Below are 22,047 nucleotides of genomic sequence, written 5' to 3'. Positions count from 1 at the left end.
ACTAAGATTCTCTTCATAACTAGTTCTTTTTATTATTCTTATTATGTGTTGTAGGTTTTTATGATGGCACTTTATTATTTGATTGTAAAATGACTATTTTTTCTTTCTATATCTAATACACAATTTAACTTATTAATCTAAGATTTCTGCTCTGAAATACAAGTTTCTTTCTATTTTACTTTAAGGAAAGAATATTCTGAAGAAATTTATACTCAGAATGATGAACATGTAATGAAAATATGGAGTACTGAATTTTAATGAAATGGTGCTGTAGTATTAAAGTGTAGAATATCTTCTAGTTCAATTATGTTGGAATTTCTAATTCGAGTACTAGAGGTAGGCATGAATTTCATTGTAGTTACACATTTGCTGACAAACCATCCTTTCAATTTGACTTTTTACATTAAATAGAGAAATATGATATTGGTCAGCTTTCTGTTAGAGAATGTTTTCCCATTAGGTCTACTTGTCTAGGAAGCTTTATACTTGACAGGGTATGATTCTTTTGCCTACCCATTTTTAGGTGTACAAATACCTCCTTTGAGATAAATATTCAAATAAGTAAACTAATTATATTGATCAGTGGGAAAAAAATAAACCAAACTATTATAGGAAGTTGCTCAAGATAACCCAAAACAAACGTGAATATTTTCAAATGAGCTTTATATTGTAATATTTAATTGAATCTCAATAGCGTAATATTGAAACAAATTTTATTTGTATAGAATTCATGAAATATTTTTATATATAGATAATATTTGAACACACAGTTGAATGTTTTTAATATGAATTTGTTTTGTATAAAATAATCAAAGCTGAAGGCATTCTTTCAGTTCTCCTTTTAGTGTGGCATTGCCTTATGCACCTTTGTGTAAGATTAAAATAGGTTTTTTTCCTGAGTTGATATCAAATATTGTTTTATATTCTTTGTCTCTAAAAGAAATACTTAGAAATTTATATTTAACGAGTAATCCAACTTGAAGATTGGTAATTGATTTTTTCTAAAATTTAAAAGACATTTAAAGTGTATAGCAATTATTTCAACCTAATAGTTTTTCTCTACAGACTATCAGTGGAGATATAAAGAACTTATTTTAAAAAATAGAAACTTGAGAAATTGTTATTTAGAAAAATACCCAAACAAAGCCTGAACCTATAAGGTTAGTGTTTTAGACATCATGTAAAAAGGAAATACTGCTCATGATTAATAATTTATATCCTTTCTTATTTAGGCTAAAAAATACTGTATACTCACTGTATATTTTGCCACATTTTCATAACTGTGTATATTTGGTGACATTCTTTGTTTAATGGGGCAATATTGTTGGACATTTATTCAATCTCCATGGATAGTCTATGAGAAATTTTGAAATTACATTTAACAGGTTAAATAATATTGTTAAATACCTGTTCTAATTCAAGCTGTGTTACTACAAGGCAAATGATTTATGGATTTACCACATTGTTTTTCAGAAAACATTTTTCCCCCATACCAAATAACAACAATTCTGTCCATCACTGTCTCAGTTATATACACTAATCTGTAATACTGTTGTGTACCCAGCTTCTTCACTCCAAAATGCAGTCTAGATTTTTCCATGTCATTATATAGACAAACTCTATAGTTTTACATAGAAATACTGTATTTCAGTTAATAATCATAGTATTTATGTGGAGATAGATAGTAATTCGGTAATAAAGAACACTGAAATATCTTTGGCATAAAAACAAAAAAAACTTTTTAAAAATTTCTTGTGATGCATGTTCATTGCAGGTTTCTTTTGGGCTTTGCTCTCTGTCTTCCTGTCTGTTGGATCCAGACTGACCAAGCAGCTGTCATCTATAGCCTTGCTGACTGTGAGAGATGGTATGGTAAAACATCGTTTGGTGCTTAAGATCTCAGTCCAGAAGTGACCCAAGTAAGTTACACTCATATGTATGGTTTTGCTAAACATCATGGGTCCTGGGAAGTTCAATCCTACCAATGTACCTAGACAGAGAGGACCCAGAAATAGACAAACTGTGCTAATGCTGTAATTTATTTTGTAAATGTCGTACGAATTAATATTTCTTTCTTTTCTGTTTCTTTGTCTTTATTGTCCTCTTTCCTTTCATCTTTTTTTCTGTTATAAACTATGCTTCTGTGCAAATGTTACAAATTTAAGTACTTGTCACCCATCTCCATAATATTTAGATTTAATTATGTTTCTGCCACATTGTGTTTGCAGAAAAGAATTTATATTGAAACATATTGTAGCATTTCTGAAATACCGAACACCCCGAACACCCCAAGGTGGTGCTATTGATACTTTAAGGTAACTAAATTTACATTGTATGATGTACCATTTCAACATATTTTTCTGTAAATGTTCAGTAATTTACAGCATAAACACTGCTGTATTATAAATATAACAACCAATAGTAACAATACAATAACGAATGCTTGTAAATACATGTTTTCTTCTAATATATTTTATTAAACAATATTATAGAGACTATTTGTAAGGTGATTAGATACAATGCAGTACAGTAATGTAAAAAGAACAGCTTATATGTCACTCTGTTTATAGAAATTTTACAAACATTGCTTTTGGAACAGACTACAATTCCTTTTTTTACTTCTAAAACTGTTTTGAAATTATTTAAACAGTTAGAAAATAACTGTTTACTCATTAATGTAAGAGAAAATTCACTTTTTCATGACTTAGAAATATTCCCAGTTCTGCTACTATTTCTTTGCCATATTCGCAGTCAAAAGCCCAGAAATATCATGCAGCTTTTCTTCAGAAATATCTTTATTGAAAATTGCCACAGAAATAGCTGCTAATTGTGTTGTGATTGATATAGATTCTGTTGTTATAGGTTGTGTGAACTTAGTCACGTCGTTTAATCTTGTTGGTCAGTTCTCTTGCTGGTAAAATAGGGACAATAATATAACATACTTTAATAGATGTGGTGAATATTATAGAATTTGATATGTAAAGTGCCTGAAGTTTTATTCCCCATATAACTATCATCACAGTCTTCATCATTATCATAACCATCATCATCGTCATCCTGGAACTATAGGATAGATAATTTCTGAAGTCCTATTAGATGACTCATGTTGTATTTCTTACCTTTTTTATGATATACAAATTTTAGTGTTGTTCTTTCTGTTGTGTTGAAATGTTTAACTGTTTTGTCTAATTTGGTTTACTGTGTCTTTATTTATCTCACCTTTAGCACTCTTTGTTTCTTTGTGTGGATTAAACTTTCTGTTTAGTATCATATTCCTTCTGCTTAAAACATTTCTTGTAAATGTGAGTCTGCTGGTAATGAATTTGCTGAGATTTTATTGGGATTAAGAGGTCTTTATATGTTTTTTAGTTTTGAAAGATTTTCACAGGTTATAGAATTCTTAGTGGACAGTTTTTTCCCTTTCTCTACCCTTTCTCTAACACTCTAAATCTATCACACTATCGTCCTTTAAGTTATATACTTTTTGAAAATTCTTCTTTAATTCTTTGCTCCCCTGTAAGCAATGAATCCTTTCTCTCTGGCTGCCTTCAGGATGGTGTCTTCATTCATGATTTTTACTAGTTTGAATATGATATGTCTAGGATGTGTCTGCCTTCCTTCTTTCCTTCCTTCCTCCCTCCCTCTGTCTGCCTTTTTATCTTTCTTTTTGCATTGATTAATCATGGTTTTCTGAGTTTCTTGGATCTGTATTTTGGTATCTATTGCTCTTCTTGGAAAATTTACAGCCATTTTTTTCCCCCAAATATTTCATCTGCCCCAGTCTCACTTCTTCTTCTGGAATTCTAATAACATGTATTTTGGAGCATTTATATTATATTGTGGCTCACTGATGCTCTGATTCTTTCCCTTTTTTCTTTTACTAGTTTGTCTCTTTGTGTAGGAGTTTGCATAATTTCTAATGACATAGTTAAGTTCACGAATTCTTTGCTTGGATATGTTGAGTAGTGATAATTTCATCACAAATATTTTAGCATCTCTATGATTGTCTTTATATTTTTATTTCCTTGATACCATCCCTCATTTATTCATACATATTTCCCATCTTACTCATTTAAGTCTTTAATATATTAATTATTATTTAAAATTTCCTGCCTTGTGGTTTCAACATGTGGGGAATGTCACATCTGATTCTTTTGGTTGCTTTGTCTCACTCTAATAAAAGCGTTGTTATTTCTTCTGGTTATGTTGTTGTTTTGTGTGTGTTTCTCATGAGTTTTGGTTAAAGCTCTATATAGAGTATAGAACAATAGAGATTGATGAAACAATTTTTATAGCTTAAAATAGGCATAACTCTTGTTAGCTAGGCCACTGGTTGTAGGGTATCGAGTCAAAATAGATGAGGGTTGAGATAAAATTGGTTTGGTTTCCTGGCTTCAAATCCTCCACCTTTACCATAGCTTAAGGTGGGGTATGTGGACTGCAGGAAGGTTCTTTAGACTCACTATTCTTATGTCACCTTCAGCTTCTGCTTTCCCTGCAAGGCTGCATTTCAGATGTGCTTTCTCTCTATGGTTTTGCCTTCTCCCCATATTTAGACAGCTGTTACTTGTTATTCAATGCCTTTTTAGTGGTCCTGGACACATGTGGGCGTTTTCTTTTGCCCAGTTTCCACCACAGTCTTAGGCCAGCCTTAAAGGTCTGTCTCTCCTAGGTGAGCTTTCTCAGAGCTTCTGCTCCTCCTCCAGCAGCAGGAGACTTTCTCTCGGCCTAGAATCATTTTTCTACCTGATGCAAAGATAAAGGGTTTTGTTTGTTGATTTTGGTTTTTTTCCTCCTACCTATAACCACAGTGGTTCTGCTCCAGTTATCTGAGGATAGTAGGGCAATCTCTTTGCCTGGTAGCTTAAGAATAGCTTTCTATAGGGGAGAAAGATTCAGGTGTTTTCTCGTGTCTTTCCCACAGTATCTGCCATATGCTTTCTCCCTCAGGCCTTGGCCATGATAGATGCGTTCTCTGGCTCCCTTTTTAGCCTTCCAGCTTTCTCCTGTGTTTAAAGAAAAGAGCCATAAGTGAGTGCAGGTTTTTTGCATCTGCATTATCAGGGGCTTTATACTGTCATACTAGCCTTTAGTGAGTTGTTAGGCATTTTAGCTGAATTCTTCCTGGCTTATTTCTCACCTTGGAACCTTGTGCTCATTCCCAATTTCTCCTTAGAGAAGTCCATCTTTTCTTAGATCTCAGGATGATTGGTTGTCCTATGACCTTAATTCTGTAATGGGTTAAGAAATTATGACTTTTGTGGATTATCTGAGACTCTTTCCACCACCTAATGGAAGCTGGAAGTTCTGTAATGACTATTTGAAGCAGCAAATTTGATGAGTATTATTATATAATCTTTAAATTGATGCCAGGATAATTTACCTTCAGTTCTTACTATTCATTATAATAATTGTTTCATTTGATTATGATTTATATAAAAACACTCAATTCTAAGACATTAAAAAATAAAAAGATGAAATTTATTAAATTATATATCTAAAAAGTTAAATGGCCAAGTACAGTGGCTCATGCCTGTTATCCCAACACTTTAGGAGGCTGAGGCAGGAGGATCACTTGAGCCCAGGAGTTCAAGACTAGCCTGGACCACATAGTGAGACTTTGTCTCTACAAAAAATTAAAAAAAAAAAATAGCCAGACATGATGACACATACCTGTATTCCCAGCTACTCAGGAGGCTGAGGGGCAAGGATTGCTTGAGCTGGGAGCTTGAGCCTGTAGTGAGTTGAGATAGCACCAAAGCACTCCAGCATGGGTGACAGAGCGAGACCCTGTGTGAAACAAATAAAATAAAATAAAAAGTTACAGATATATTCCACTTAGGCACTAGATCTAGCCATTCATATGGTAAAGAGATGACATTAATTCCCTAACTTTCTGCTCCATGTTTTCTGTGTTGGTTGCATTTCCAAAGAGATGGTCCCCTTGTACTAGCATAAAGATTTTCAACTAAAAGGGCTAAATTCCACATACGTTTATGTTCAGCAGCTAAGATGGTATAGCTTTTATTAATTATTCCAGTAAACTTCCTGGGCCTCATAGTCATTGAATTCTGGGCCTCATAGTCATTGGATCATATGCCAACTTCCAATACCCTTATGGTGGCCAGGGAACAGAATGCTCCTGAGAATTGATACACACATCACAGTTTTCCAAATTAACATCAACTGAGAACGAGGAATGGGTAGATTCCCAAATGTTAGTTGAATCCGTAAATACCTTGTGGTTAATAACTGAAAATGTTAGCCACAGTCTTCTTAGGTTTTATGTGGTAGTTCTGTGAAAATGATCTACTCAGTCTAACAAATAGCTTATAAAATATATAATTTTCTTTTTGCTTACATTTTGTAAGAAACAACAGATAATACTGTGCCACAGAGTTCTGTTCCAGATTAACCTTAATTTAATAAGTGTTGAAACTTGAGAATTACTATTCTATGACACACTGCATTATTAGACTTGCATTGCAATAGAATTTTTAAAATATCCAATTAAAATCTTTTCTTTTTCGTTTCAGTACTATAATTAACCTTTAATGATATATTTCCATTAGCCTTTTTTTCTGGTTATTTATATGGTTGGTATCTTTCTTGCCATCTTACTTTTGTTGTTATTCTTTATACTTTATCATATCCTCTAAACTTTTACCTGATTTGTCTTTTTAACAGTTCTTGATTTAAAATGAACAAAAATGGTATCCAAACTTAAGCTTTTAATTCTAATTTATTTATTTTTTATCTGGAAGATTACTAAATAGAGAAGCTTTTAAAGAAGTACGAAGGAATATTTTTTGATGTGAATGTTTAAACATGCCTTTAATTTTGCCTTTACTTGTATTTATTTGTTTGACAGTGTATACAGTCCTTTATCTTTTAACTTTGCAAATATTTCCATAATATTTCTCAGAATTTTTGGTTACAGTTGAGAAGTCTGATGCTACTCGTATTGATTTTTTCCAATAATTTGGTTGCAGGTGTATGATTGACTTATCAGTTTATTCTGGGAGTATGACATTTTACCTTGCTAAGTTTAGCTGCTATGTTCACTTAATAGTCCTGCACTACTTTCACTTCTGACATCTTCCTTTTACATTTTTATTTGAAAATAGTCCTGAGATTGACTTCCAGGATATTCTAGCAACAAAGAAAAAGATAAAGATACATTTATATCTCTGCTTGCTTTTCATTACAAACTGTAGCTATGTGGACAAATGTTGAAAATCTCCATTATTCCTGCAGTATGCAAAAAATACTGAAAACACTATTAAGAAAAATAAATTGGCATACTGGAAGGATAGCATATAATCCGAGTGATACCGCCCCTGGTAGCAAGCCTCCAAAATGCTCCCTTCTCCCAATCCTTACTTTTTGATATTCACATTCATATAATTTCCTCTGGACTGTGTCAGGCTGAATCCTGTCCAAAATTGTACCAGTGTGGCTGCCCTCTCTATTTCTTAGACTTTTCTCTTGGAAATAGCCAGTGACTATATCTTGAGGCCCCTTTAGCACCCTGTGGAGACACACACGTGGGGATGCACTAAAGTCCCATGATTAAATCAACTTGCCAGCCCTATGATTGAGCCAACATGAAAGCAATTTCTGCATCAACCATGGAGCCTTCGGGTGATGCCACCTGATTTTACAGCTCAATTGCAACTTAATATAAAGTCCTGGACCAGAACTGCCCAGCTATTCTGCACCTGAATTCCTGAATCATAGAAATTATAAGAGATAATAGATGCTTAATATAATTTTATTTATTTTATTTTTTTTATTTTTTTATTATTATTTTTTTAATTTATTGTTATTATACTTTAAGTTGTAGGGTACATGTGCATAACGTGCAGGTTTGTTACATATGTATACTTGTGCCATGTTGGTGTGCTGCACCCATCAACTCGTCATTTACATCAGGTATAACTCCCAATGCAATCCCTCCTCCCGCCCCCCTCCCCATGATAGGCCCCGGTGTGTGATGTTCCCCTTCCTGAGTCCAAGTGATCTCATTGTTCAGTTCCCACCTATGAGTGAGAACATGCGGTGTTTGGTTTTCTGTTCTTGTGATGGTTTCCAGCTGCATCCATGTCCCTACAAAGGACACAAACTCATCCTTTTTGATGGCTGCATAGTATTCCATGGTGTATATGTGCCACATTTTCTTAATCCAATCTGTCACTGATGGACATTTGGGTTGATTCCAAGTCTTTGCTCTTGTGAATAGTGCTGCAATAAACATACGTGTGCATGTGTCTTTATAGCAGCATAATTTATAATCCTTTGGGTATATACCCAGTAATGGGATGGCTGGGTCATATGGTACATCTAGTTCTAGATCCTTGAGGAATTGCCATACTGTTTTCCATAATGGTTGAACTAGTTTACAATCCCACCAACAGTGTAAAAGTGTTCCTATTTCTCCACATCCTCTCCAGCACCTGTTGTTTCCTGACTTTTTAATGGTTGCCATTCTAACTGGTGTGAGATGGTATCTCATTGTGGTTTTGATTTGCATTTCTCTGATGGCCAGTGATGATGAGCATTTTTTCATGTGTCTGTTGGCTGTATGAATGTCTTCTTTTGAGAAATGTCTGTTCATATCCTTTGCCCACTTTTTGATGGGGTTGTTTGTTTGAGTTCTTTGTAGGTTCTGGATATTAGCCCTTTGTCGGATGAGTAAATGGACTAAATGCTCCAATTAAGAGACACAGACTGGCAAACTGGATAAAGAGTCAAGACCCATCAGTCTGCTGTATTCAGGAGACCCATCTCACACGCAGAGACATACATAGGCTCAAAATAAAGGGATGGAGGAAGATTTACCAAGCAAATGGAGAACAAAAAAAAGCAGGGGTTGCAATACTAGTCTCTGATAAAACAGACTTTAAACCATCAAAGATCAAAAGAGACAAAGAAGGCCATTACATAATGGTAAAGGGATCAATTCAACAGGAAGAGCTAACTATCCTAAATATATATGCACCCAATACAGGAGCACCCAGATTCATCAAGCAAGTCCTTAGAGACTTACAAAGAGACTTAGACTCCCATACAATAATAATGGGAGACTTCAACACTCCACTGTCAACATTAGACAGATCAACGAGACAGAAAGTTAACAAGGATATCCAGGAATTGAACTCATCTCTGCAGCAAGCAGACCTAATAGACATCTATAGAACTCTCCACCCCAAATCAACAGAATATACATTCTTCTCAGCACCACATCGTACTTACTCCAAAATCGACCACGTAATTGGAAGTAAAGCACTCCTCAGCAAATGTACAAGAACAGAAATTATAACAAACTGTCTCTCAGACCACAGTGCAATCAAACTACAACTCAGGACTAAGAAACTCAATCAAAACCGCTCAACTACATGGAAACTGAACAACCTGCTCCTGAATGACTACTGGGTACATAACAAAATGAAGGCAGAAATAAAGATGTTCTTTGAAACCAATGAGAACAAAGATACAACATACCAGAATCTCTGGGACACATTTAAAGCAGTGTGTAGAGGGAAATTTATAGCACTAAATGCCCACAAGAGAAAGCAGGAAAGATCTAAAATTGACACTCTAACATCGCAATTAAAAGAACTAGAGAAGCAAGAGCAAACACATTCGAAAGCTAGCAGAAGGCAAGAAATAACTAAGATCAGAGCAGAACTGAAGGAGATAGAGACACAAAAAACTCTCCAAAAAATCAATGAATCCAGGAGTTGGTTTTTTGAAAAGGTCAACAAAATTGACAGACCACTAGCAAGACTAATAAAGAAGAAAAGAGAGAAGAATCAAATCGACGCAATTAAAAATGATAAAGGGGATATCACCACCGACCCCACAGAAATACAAACTACCATCAGAGAATACTATAAACACCTCTATGCAAATAAACTGGAAAATCTAGAAGAAATGGATAATTTCCTGGACACTTACACTCTTCCAAGACTAAACCAGGAAGAAGTTGAATCCCTGAATAGACCAATAGCAGGCTCTGAAATTGAGGCAATAATTAATAGCCTACCAACCAAAAAAAGTCGAGGACCAGATGGATTCACAGCTGAATTCTACCAGAGGTATAAGGAGGAGTTGGTACCATTCCTTCTGAAACTATTCCAATCAATAGAAAAAGAGGGAATCCTCCCTAACTCATTTTATGAGGCCAACATCATCCTGATACCAAAGCCTGGCAGAGACACAACAAAAAAAGAGAATTTTAGACCAATATCCCTGATGAACATCGATGCAAAAATCCTCAGTAAAATACTGGCAAACCGGATTCAGCAACACATCAAAAAGCTTATCCACCATGATCAAGTGGGCTTCATCCCTGGGATGCAAGGCTGGTTCAACATTCGCAGATCAATAAACATAATCCAGCATATAAACAGAACCAAAGACAAGAACCACATGATTATCTCAATAGATGCAGAAAAGGCTTTTGACAAAATTCAACAGCCCTTCATGCTAAAAACGCTCAATAAATTCGGTATTGATGGAACGTACCTCAAAATAATAAGAGCTATTTATGACAAACCCACAGCCAATATCATACTGAATGGGCAAAAACTGGAAAAATTCCCTTTGAAAACTGGCACAAGACAGGGATGCCCTCTCTCACCACTCCTATTCAACATAGTGCTGGAAGTTCTGGCTAGGGCAATTAGGCAAGAGAAAGAAATCAAGGGTATTCAGTTAGGAAAAAAAGAAGTCAAATTGTCCCTGTTTGCAGATGACATGATTGTATATTTAGAAAACCCCATTGTCTCAGCCCAAAATCTCCTTAAGCTGATAAGCAACTTCAGCAAAGTCTCAGGATACAAAATTAATGTGCAAAAATCACAAGCATTCTTATACACCAGTAACAGACAAACAGAGAGCCAAATCATGAATGAACTTCCATTCACAATTGCTTCAAAGAGAATAAAATACCTAGGAATCCAACTTACAAGGGATGTAAAGGACCTCTTCAAGGAGAACTACAAACCACTGCTCAGTGAAATCAAAGAGGACACAAACAAATGGAAGAACATACCATGCTCATGGATAGGAAGAATCAATATAGTGAAAATGGCCATACTGCCCAAGGTAATTTATAGATTCAATGCCATCCCCATCAAGCTACCAATGAGTTTCTTCACAGAATTGGAAAAAACTGCTTTAAAGTTCATATGGAACCAAAAAAGAGCCCGCATCTCCAAGACAATCCTAAGTCAAAAGGACAAAGCTGGAGGCATCACGCTACCTGACTTCAAACTATACTACAAGGCTACAGTAACCAAAACAGCATGGTACTGGTACCAAAACAGAGATATAGACCAATGGAACAGAACAGAGTCCTCAGAAATAATACCACACATCTACAGCCATCTGATCTTTGACAAACCTGAGAGAAACAAGAAATGGGGAAAGGATTCCCTATTTAATAAATGGTGCTGGGAAAGTTGGCTAGCCATAAGTAGAAAGCTGAAACTGGATCCTTTCCTTACTCCTCATACGAAAATTAATTCAAGATGGATTAGAGACTTAAATGTTAGACCTAATACCATAAAAATCCTAGAGGAAAACCTAGGTAGTACCATTCAGGACATAGGCATGGGCAAAGACTTCATGTCTAAAACACCAAAAGCAATGGCAGCAAAAGCCAAAATTGACAAATGGGATCTCATTAAACTAAAGAGCTTCTGCACAGCAAAAGAAACTACCATCAGAGTGAACAGGCAACCTACAGAATGGGAGAAAATTTTTGCAATCTACTCATCTGACAAAGGGCTAATATCCAGAACCTACAAAGAACTCAAACAAATTTACAAGAAAAAAACAAACAACCCTATAATTTTAAATCATTAGATTTTAGAGGGCGAGGCTTGGTGGTTCACGCCTGTAATCCCAGCACTTTGGGAGGCCTAGGCGGGTGGATCACGAGGTCAGGAGATGGAGACCATCCTGGCTAACACAGTGAAACCCCGTCTCTACTAAAAATACAAAAAATTAGCCGGGCGTGGTGGTGGGTGCCTGTGGTCCGAGCTACTTGGGAGGCTGAGGCAGGAGAATGGTGTGAACCTGGGAGGCGGAGCTTGCAGTGAGCTGAGATTGCGCCACTGCACTCCAGCCTGGGCGACAGAGCAAGACTCCAACTCAAAAAAAAAAAAAAAAAAAAAATCATTAAGTTTTAGAAACAATTTTTACGTAGGAATAGATAACTAATACACTTCTGTCAAGAACTGTACACAGTGCAAGGTTTTCATCGCGCCTGCAAGCTAATGAGTTAGTCTGCCACAGTTCCTTTGATGATGGTGGAAGACTTAAGTCTCCTGGGTCAGATATAAAATACTTTATCACTTATGGCATAGAAAGAATCACACAAGCTTTATGCTTGCATTGTCCCTCCTTGCTCCCAAAGTCCCATGAGGATGATGCTGAAGTTGGCCCAGATAAATGCTGTGTACCTAGTAGTTTCATGTCACAGCTGAGGAGTACCAAGTTTTGGGAACTCCAAATCTTATAAGGGATCTACTAGCAAACCTGCCCAAATTTGCACCAGAGGAAAACATTATCTTTATTGTTCTGGTATGGAAACAAATTTGTCTTTGCTCAAGAGGAAGACACTAGCTCTATCTTCCAAGGATGTTTGTATAGCGAAGGTAGTCAGGGACAAAAATTGTCACAAGACATGTAGAAACACCATGAAAACTATCTCACAACATTACATTAAAAAGTTTACTGCCTAAAGGGATATACATACATATCAATTTCGAAGTGCCAGTACTACAATTGGGACTCGAAAGCCCATAAACATAGTTTGGTGAAGTAATGTAACTAAAATTTAACCCTAGCATGTTATTCCTAATTAAATCAATAAACATTCCTACTTTAAACTCTATCAGCTTAAATCAAATACATTAAAAGAAAATGCATTTAACAATATAATACATCAAGTAAGGACAATATTTTACATTTATCATAGGCTCGTGGTAAATATGCAGGTTTGTTATGTACGTAAAGTCATGTCATGGGGGTGTGTTGTGCAGATTATTTCACCACCTAGGTATTGATCCTGGAACCAATAGTTATTTTTTCTGCTTCTCTTCTTTTTCCCACCCCTCACTCTCAAGTAGGCCCCAGTGTCTGTGGTTGCCCTCTTTGTGTGCATGTGTTTTCATCATTTAGCTCCCACTTATAAGTGAAAACATGTGGTATTTGGTTTTCTGTGCCTGCATTAGTTTGCTAAGGATGATGGCCTCCAGGTCCATCCATGTCCTGTAGAAGACATGAACTCATTCCTTTTTATGGCTGTATAGTATTCCATGATGTACATGTGTCACATTTTCTTTTTCCAGCCTAGCATTGATGGGCATTAGGTTGATTCCATGTCTTTGTTATTAAGAATAGTGCTTCAGTGAACATACATGTGTATATGTCTTTATGATAGAATGATTTATATTTCTTTAGGTATATACCCAGTAATGGGTTGCTCAGTTGAATGGTTTTTAGCTCTTTGAGGAATTGTCATGCTGCTTTCCGCAATGGTTGAACTAAGTCACACTCCTGTCAACAATGTGTAAGTGTTCCCCTTTCTCCATAACCTCACCAGAATCTTTTATTTTTTGACTTTTTAATAATAACCATTCTGACCAGTGTTGGATGGTATCTCATTGAGGTTTTGATTTGCATTTTTCTAATAATCAGTGATATTGAGCATTTTTTTCTTTTATCTTCCTAGTAATAACTCATTGATAATAAAAATAAAACCTTTCTCACAGTAAAAGTGCTTTCCATCTTCCTTATTTTGGGAGTGCTTTGGATGAGAAAATGTTTACTTCACATAATATCTAGTTGAGTAAATAAAATTTTTAACAAGCATCAAACTGCCATTTACTACATTGAATACGGATAAAAAATATTTTCAGATTTTCAGCAATGGTTAATAGAATTTGTGCCAAATTTACAAATCAATTTTGTTAAGTCTTTCACAATAGAGAGACTATTCAGTCTGAATTTCTACATGTATGCAATTTTATTAAGCAAGTGCTAATAAAGTACAAATATTGTTTTTATTACTAATGCTAGAACAATCAAAAACCACACATTACAGTACTCTTAAGATTTTGATTAATCATTAAGTCTATTCCTCAACCCTCAAGGGATAAATATGGTGTCAAATATTATCAGGAATGCACAGAACAATACGGAACTCAATTTCCCATCTGAATTGACTCTACTATTTTCTTCATATTATTAATAAAAAAGGCATATTATATTGCTAAATGATGTGTACTAGGGCTTTAAAAATATATTCAGTTTAAGGGTTTCTTTAATTCTATAAAGACCATAAAAACCCTAGAAGAAAACCTAGACAATACCATTCAGGACATAGGCATGGGCAAAGACTTCATGACTAAAACACCGAAAGCAATGTCAACAAAAGCCAAAATTGACAATTGGGTTCTAATTAAACTAAAGAGCTTCTGCACAACAAAAGAAACTACCATCAGAGTGAACAGGCAACCTACAGAATTGGAGAACATTTTTGCAGTCTATCCATCTGACAAAGGGCTAATATCAAGAATCTACAAAGAATTTAAACAAATTTACAAGAAAAAAACAAACAACCCCATCAAAACTGGGCAAAGGATATGAACAGACACTTCTCAAAATAAGACATTTATGCAGCCAACAGACACATGAAAAAATGCTCATCATCACTGGTCATTAGAGAAATGCAAATCAAAACCACAATGAGATACCATCTCATGCCAGTTAGAATGACGATCATTAAAGAGTCAGGAAACAGCAGATGCTGGAGAGGATGTAGAGAAATAGGAATGCTTTTACACTGATGGTGGAAGCGTAAATTAGTTGTACCATTGTGAAAGGCAGTGTGGCAATTCCTCAAGGATCTAGAACTAGAAATACCATTTAACCCAGCAATCCCATTACTAGGTATACACCCAAAGGATTATAAATCATGCTACTATAAAGACAGATGCACACATAAGTTTATTGTGGCACTATTCACGATAGCAAAGACTTGGAACCAACCCAAATGTCCATCAATAATAGAATGGATAAAGACAATGTGGCACATATACAACATGGAATACTATGCAGCCATAAAAACAATGAATTCATGTCTCCTGCAGGGACATGGATGAAGCTGAAAAACATCATTCTCAAGGACACAAAACCAAACACTGCAAGTTCTCACTAATAAGTGGGAGTTGAACAATGAGAACACATGGACACAGGTTGGGGACCATCACACACTGGGGCCTGCTGTGGGGTGGGGGTCTGGGGGAAGGATTATGTTAGGAGAAATACCTAACGTAAATGACGAGTTAACGGGTGCAGCAAACCAACATGGCACATGTATGCCTATGAAATAAACCTACCTGCACATTATGCACATGTACCCTAGACTTAAAGTATAATTTAAAAAACAATGGTTAACACTTGAATATTTTATTAAATTTAGATATTTACATATTTAAATCAACAGGCAAAAAAAAGGCAAATGATATAGAAATAAAATTCACACCAGACATTTTTTACACTCTGTAAAACAACTTTTTGCCAATGACATTTTGCTCAGGTGACATTTCTCTGAAATAATGTCATATTTTAAGATAGAATTTGATATGTTAAATGTTTCTCATATGTTTCTTGTGTATTTGGTAGTTTTATGTGTCAAGGCAAAATTCATTATCCAAATAACTAAATATATAACTAAAATAACTAAATTAAATTATTTTATTGACAAAAGTCATTATAAATTAAACTTTTAGCTATTTTTTTCTCTGTTCACTTCATTAGATTAAAGTAGACTGATAATCCTCCCTTTCATACTTAACAAGTGGCTTTATGACAGTAATAAATAATCCAAGCCCATAGTTACGTTTTTTGATAGAATGCTGACTGTAATTAAGTGTGTATTATAGCTAAATGGCAATATGGGATTTGCTTGGTTTGATTCTTTGTTATATAATTATTGTTTGAAAATTCAATAAAATGCTAAAACAAATAAATCTAATAATAAGAAGAACTGATGCTTTCTTTGTTATATCCTCTGTGTATAGACTGTGGAAGAATGCAACTGTGTTGACTCATTATTAAATAACTACTTACAAAGTTAATCTCAGATCCAACAAACAATAGATAAGTTACTCAACAGATAAAAACTCAATTGTTTTAACTCTTGTTTATACATTTGATTATATTAAAAAAGATACTAATCTACATTGTACCATAATTCAATTTTCACAAGAAAATAATTACTTCACTAGAACATAATCAGTTAATAGAATTATTGACTAAACAATTTTACCAATGTATGAAACAATAAATTCTATTTTAGCTTTAAGATATAAGATTGCTGATTTTTATATATTTTAAAAATATTTACAGATTTATCTCTTATGGGAGAAATTTCAAATTACCAAATTGTCAATATTAGTTTTGTTGATTAATAAACTGTAAAATAATAAAAATCTTTATTATATCATGGATTTTATCATAGTAAAATAGCATAGTTTTCCTAAATTCCATATACAATTTATTCAGAGAATAAAAGATTCTATTTTTGTCCCTTAACAAAATTAATGTTATTTTTCATACAAATTTATAAATATTTTCTTCTCTAAGAATGTTAAGAATTTATATTTAACTTCAGACACCTGTTTTATGAAGGAGCACATTAAGTATATAATTTTAATGATAGCATTATTTTATTATCTATATACAAGTTATATCAATCTAGTTTCTTGATTTTTATCTTATTTTTGTGCTTTTGTTTTCTCACAACACCATCGGCTTATTATATTTCTCTTAAGTTTAAACCTAACAATTTCCTCTGTGAATATTATTTACATCTGTTTAAGTTGTGTGAGGCTTGTCTTTTATCCGTGACCCAGTGCTTGCTTGGGTGTACTTCCATGATTTGTATCAAATAGTCTAAAGGTTTTGAATATCTAAGGATCACACACGAATACCTCTTTGCTTCTGAAATCAAATGGTATGTTTCAATGATTTTTCACAGTCCCTGCAGAAAAAATTTCTTTTCCACCCAAATTCAATTATAGAATTAAGTATGACGATTAAAGCACCCTTCTCCACCTTTTCTTCTCATCATAGGAGATAACACTTTCACAGGAAACAGAAATGAAAGGGCCAACCATGTGCAAATCTGGGAAAGTTAAGAACTCCAGCTGATAATAAGAAAACCTAGAAATTATAAACTTTCTTAGAAACCATATCCAAGACTCTGTTTTAAGAAAAAAATACAGTTGATAAGAAAATGATGAAATTATGTATAATCAGAAGCACATCAGTACATGAAAACCACTTGCTCCATTGCAGATGTCACTTACAAATAATGAGCACAGGATAAGCAGAAGAGGATCAGCAAAACTTGGGCAATGTCAGAGGAATCAAATAAATATTAGCATGAATTATAATCTAACTTGGGGCTAAAAGAAATGGAAAAGTCTTGTTTCTGTTAGTCATAATTTATCTTTTAGTCTTAAACATAAATTTCAGCTCTTTTCTCCGTTACCAAATCTAGAGAACCTGTCAACACATACACACACTACGTTCTAAAACATAACCCAATTTATTTAACTCATGGAACTTACCACAATCTGAAGTCATCTTTTTACGTTACTCGATTGTTTACAAATATTTTGCTTGTTTTCCTTTTTCACTACTAGAAAGCAAAACCTATGAAGGTTTCTTATGTGTCTATGCATGTCTGATACAATAGTTAATAGCCATCGATGACTATTTAAATTTAAATTAAGTACACTTGAATAATATGAAGACAAAATAGTTTCTTTTCCATACTTCAAGTATTTAAAAGCCACATGTGAATAGTGGTTACCATATTTGTCTACATAAACTTAATTTCTATGAGTAATTATGTTTACGGTTTGAAATAATGTTGTTTCCCTTACATCTGTATTTCCCATTTAATCAAGACAGAAGTGGAAAAGTCAGTATTAAGTTCTCCCAAGTCAAATGAGAAAATTAATTCACCTGCTCTTATTCTAGTTTGTTTTCCTGAATTGTCACTTTTTCTAATCAGTTTTCTAACTAAGATAGTTTCATAATATTCAAAACAATAGTTTTATAACATTGTCTTTGTAGTTTCTCTCTGAATTTGTGGAAAAGTCTACATTTGGCACATGCCCATAAAATTGGGAGTTATCTCTGAAATGATTTGTTTGCATAATAGCTTTACCAGAATTTGGGTATAAATTCTCACTTTGGTAAGAATTTTTTCAGTATGAATTAAATGAATAATTAGTATGCATAAAAAACAAAACACTGTCTTCTATTCATTGGGCTTATGTTGTAATTTTACTTTTATTGATTTATTTATTTAGAGACAGGGTCTTGCTCTGTCATCCAGGCTGGAGTTCAGTGGTGCAATTAAGGTTTACTGGAGCCTCAAAATCCAGGTTTACTGGAGCCTCAAAGTCAAGCAATCCTCCCACCTCAGCCTCCCAAGTAGCTGGGACTACAGATGCATGCCACCATACTTGGGTAATTTTTGTATTTTTTGTAGAGACGGGTCTCACTGTGTTGCCTAGGTTGGTCTTGAACTCCTGGGCTCAAGTGATCCTCCTGCCTTGACCTCCGAAAGTGCTGGGATTACGGGTGTGAACCGCCACACCTGGCCTATATTGTGACTTTCTATGGATGTTTACCTTACTTTTGAAGCCATAAGAAAGCTTGCTTTCATACTTACTCCTCCATGTAGAATTCCAGACTGAGACTAAAAATGAAATTATGCTACTATGTAGCCAATATATTTTCCTTCAGCTCTTCAACTATTGCTTATTAGAAAATGTACAATAGGTTCTGAGATTACTGTGGCCCACCCAGAACTCTTTTCAAACAGGTAGATACTACCAAGGTCTGTGAGAAATGCTTCTATTTTTGATAGGTCATTCTGTCTCAGATCCAGAAAGTTTTTTTAAACTTATTTTGTTTCCTTTCACTTTATTTTGTTTCACTTTGTGTTTGTTTTATTTCAATATTATTCACCTTCTTATGTACCATGAGGAATAGTTTTTTATAACTCTTATTTTCTATTGTTTATTTTCCCATTTAATTTTACATTATTGCAAAATGTTTCAATACTGCCATTCTTCCCAGAACTTGCACTGTTTCTAACCACCAAAACTCTTAATTAAGAAAAATCATTAGGTATTTGTATACATATCAAATTAGAAATCTGGTACTCTATTTCAATACTGCCATTAATGACATTAATGTTCTGTTTTTAAAAGAGGAAAAAATGGTCTCCTCTACCAAAGATTGCTTTGTTGAGACACATTTCTTTCTGTTTAGGTAATATACATTGAAATAGCACTGTATTTGTATTATTATTAATTATTTTTTCCTAGTAAACTTTGGAAAAAGACTTTCTCTTACTTCCATACTAACAATCACTCACTCAAAGAATGTCTAATGAGTACATGAAAGAAATAATGAATGCATAGGAACCTAGTTACTAATCTAGTCCAACCAGTATACTATATGAACTTTGTTTTAGAATATAAAAGAAGAAACCTCCCAGATCTTCTTTATAAAGACAAAAAAGATGTCACTAAAAGGAGTAAAGATAACTATTTAGTGGGAGGCTGTATACCTACCTTATTGACAGGTGGCAGTTCTGAGTTCTTATTTACAGAGAGAATTTGGGTAAGTTGATTTTGGTTTATATATGTTGGTGGGATTGTAAACTAGTTCAACCATTATGGAAAACAGTATGGCGATTCCTCAAGGATCTAGAACTAGATGTACCATATGACCCAGCCATCCCATTACTGGGTATATACCCAAAGGATTATAAATTATGCTGCTATAAAGACACATGCACACGTATGTTTATTGCAGCACTATTCACAAGAGCAAAGACTTGGAATCAACCCAAATGTCCATCAGTGACAGATTGGATTAAGAAAATGTGGCACATATACACCATGGAATACTATGCAGCCATCAAAAAGGATGAGTTTGTGTCCTTTGTAGGGACATGGATGCAGCTGGAAACCATCATTCTTAGCAAACTATCACAAGAACAGAAAACCAAACACCGCATGTTCTCACTCATAGGTGGGAACTGAACAATGAGATCACTTGGACTCAGGGAGGGGAACATCACACACAGGGGCCTATCATGGGGAGGGAGGAGGGGGGAGGGATTGCATTGGGAGTTATACCTGATGTAAATAACGAGTTGATGGGTGCGGCACACCAATATGGCACAAGTATACATATGTAACAAACCTGCACATTAGGCACATGTACCCTACAACTTAAAGTATAATAATAATAAATTAAAAAAAAAAATCTAGTAGGAAAGTCAGAACGGTCAGAATAAGAAGCAGAGAGTAAGCAATATTGCTTAATGAAAAAAAAAATAAGTTGCTAAGCCTATCAAAGTGGGCTTACCAGTAGGCACATGGAAACATAAGGAAGTGGAGTTCATTTCAGAACCTCTGGAAGATCAGTGTTCAGGGTTGGAGTAATTCTATGTGTAGGTTAAGGATATAGGTTGGAGAACACCATATATGAAGAAGCCCACCTCTAACATATGTGGAGTCTAAGACAATAGAGTAAAAATAAAAAGACAACATACCATCTTACAAAAATTTAATTTATAAATAAAATTAACATTTATAAATAAAATGAAATCTGTATTATAATAGATTTTTTTGAGATGGGGGAGCCTTATTATGTTCCCCAGGCTGGTCTTGAACTTCTGTGCTCAAGCAATCTTCCCACCTTAGCCTTCCAAGTAGCTGGGATTACAGGCATGTGTTTTATTTTGTAATAGATTTTATAGGCCTAGTTTGACAAATACACCTTCATAATAACAAAATAGAAAAATCTGTTTAAATATATAGTTTTAAATAAAAACTCTCAAAAATGATAAACGTTTATATTCATGTCTGATGGTTCTCTGAGTAGCTTCTCTTGTGAAAAGTGGGAGATTTTACTATACTTGCTGTCTAACAAGTTAGTCTGCCACACTTTCATGAAGAGTTGCAGGTGACACATGAGAGTCCTGGATGAGAGACCAAGGGCTTTGTTTCTTAGAGCATATAGTAACCAAAGTATCACCACTTACATAAGCTCATTGAGCCCCAGTCCCCACAGGCTGACATGACAAAAGACGTATAATACTTGTGCGTATAGTATCTTTCAGTAAAGTGGTAGAACCTGGACGATTTAAAAAAAAAAAAAAAAAAAACAAAAAACAACAAAAAAAAAACAACTCCATCTTTCAAAAGAGTTGCAAGCAAACCTATCTAAACCTTATCTCCGAGGTAGACATTGTCTTTATTATTCTGGATAACAATATCCTGACTTTATGTCTGGAGGCACACAGTAGCTCTATCTATGAAGTATGTATGCTATATAAACATTCTTTAAAAAATAGTCTGGAACAAAAGACTGTCAGTAACTCTGCTTACAAGATATGCAAAAATTCAAGATACCTATGGAGAAATGTCTCCCAAGAGTCCTGCTGTGTTTGAGATAATAAAAAATAAACACATGATTCACAAATATGTTTATTTCATAAAATCATTATTTGTCTTAATTTCAGCAAAATGTTGTAAACATTTCTCATATTTTATGTTTTGATTGAAAATAGTGACAAGTTATACCTTTCACTGAGTCATTGTATTTCTTAGATTATGTTCTATCAATATTAATTTGGAAAATAATACTTTTCTGGGGAAGCTGAAATGAAATTGTCAATAAAAATTTTAAAGCAATTCTTAAATTCAAAAATAAAGTCGAATTTTGGATTAGAGATCAAACTTTGTATTAGGGATACATGTAAGGTGTTATCATAAAATATAAAATATTCTAATTTAATCACATAAATCACTACTCTTAAATTGAAACCTTAACAGTTTTTAACATGTAAATAATTATGATCACGTTTAATTTAGACACACATATATACATGAATTGTTTAACATTGCACACTATTACTCAGCTGTCATG

The 22,047-nt window shown here is 34.3% G+C and overlaps 1 long non-coding RNA gene across 1 annotated transcript in view; it reads left to right on the top strand.

Annotated features, from left to right (window-relative positions):
• Nucleotides 1–1,780: 1,780 nt before the first annotated feature.
• LOC135971394 (uncharacterized) overlaps nucleotides 1,781–22,047 on the top strand; it is a 42,336-nt gene continuing 22,069 nt past the window's right edge. The window contains exon 1 of the long non-coding RNA XR_010587545.2: nucleotides 1,781–1,919. This is a non-coding gene — a long non-coding RNA (uncharacterized lncRNA). The remainder of the gene's footprint in view (nucleotides 1,920–22,047) is intronic.

The sequence above is a fragment of the Macaca fascicularis genome, chromosome 6 (genome assembly GCF_037993035.2).
Source record: "Macaca fascicularis isolate 582-1 chromosome 6, T2T-MFA8v1.1".
In the NCBI taxonomy this organism is placed as follows: domain Eukaryota; kingdom Metazoa; phylum Chordata; class Mammalia; order Primates; family Cercopithecidae; genus Macaca; species Macaca fascicularis.
This window is presented reverse-complemented; position numbering and strand designations above follow the sequence as displayed.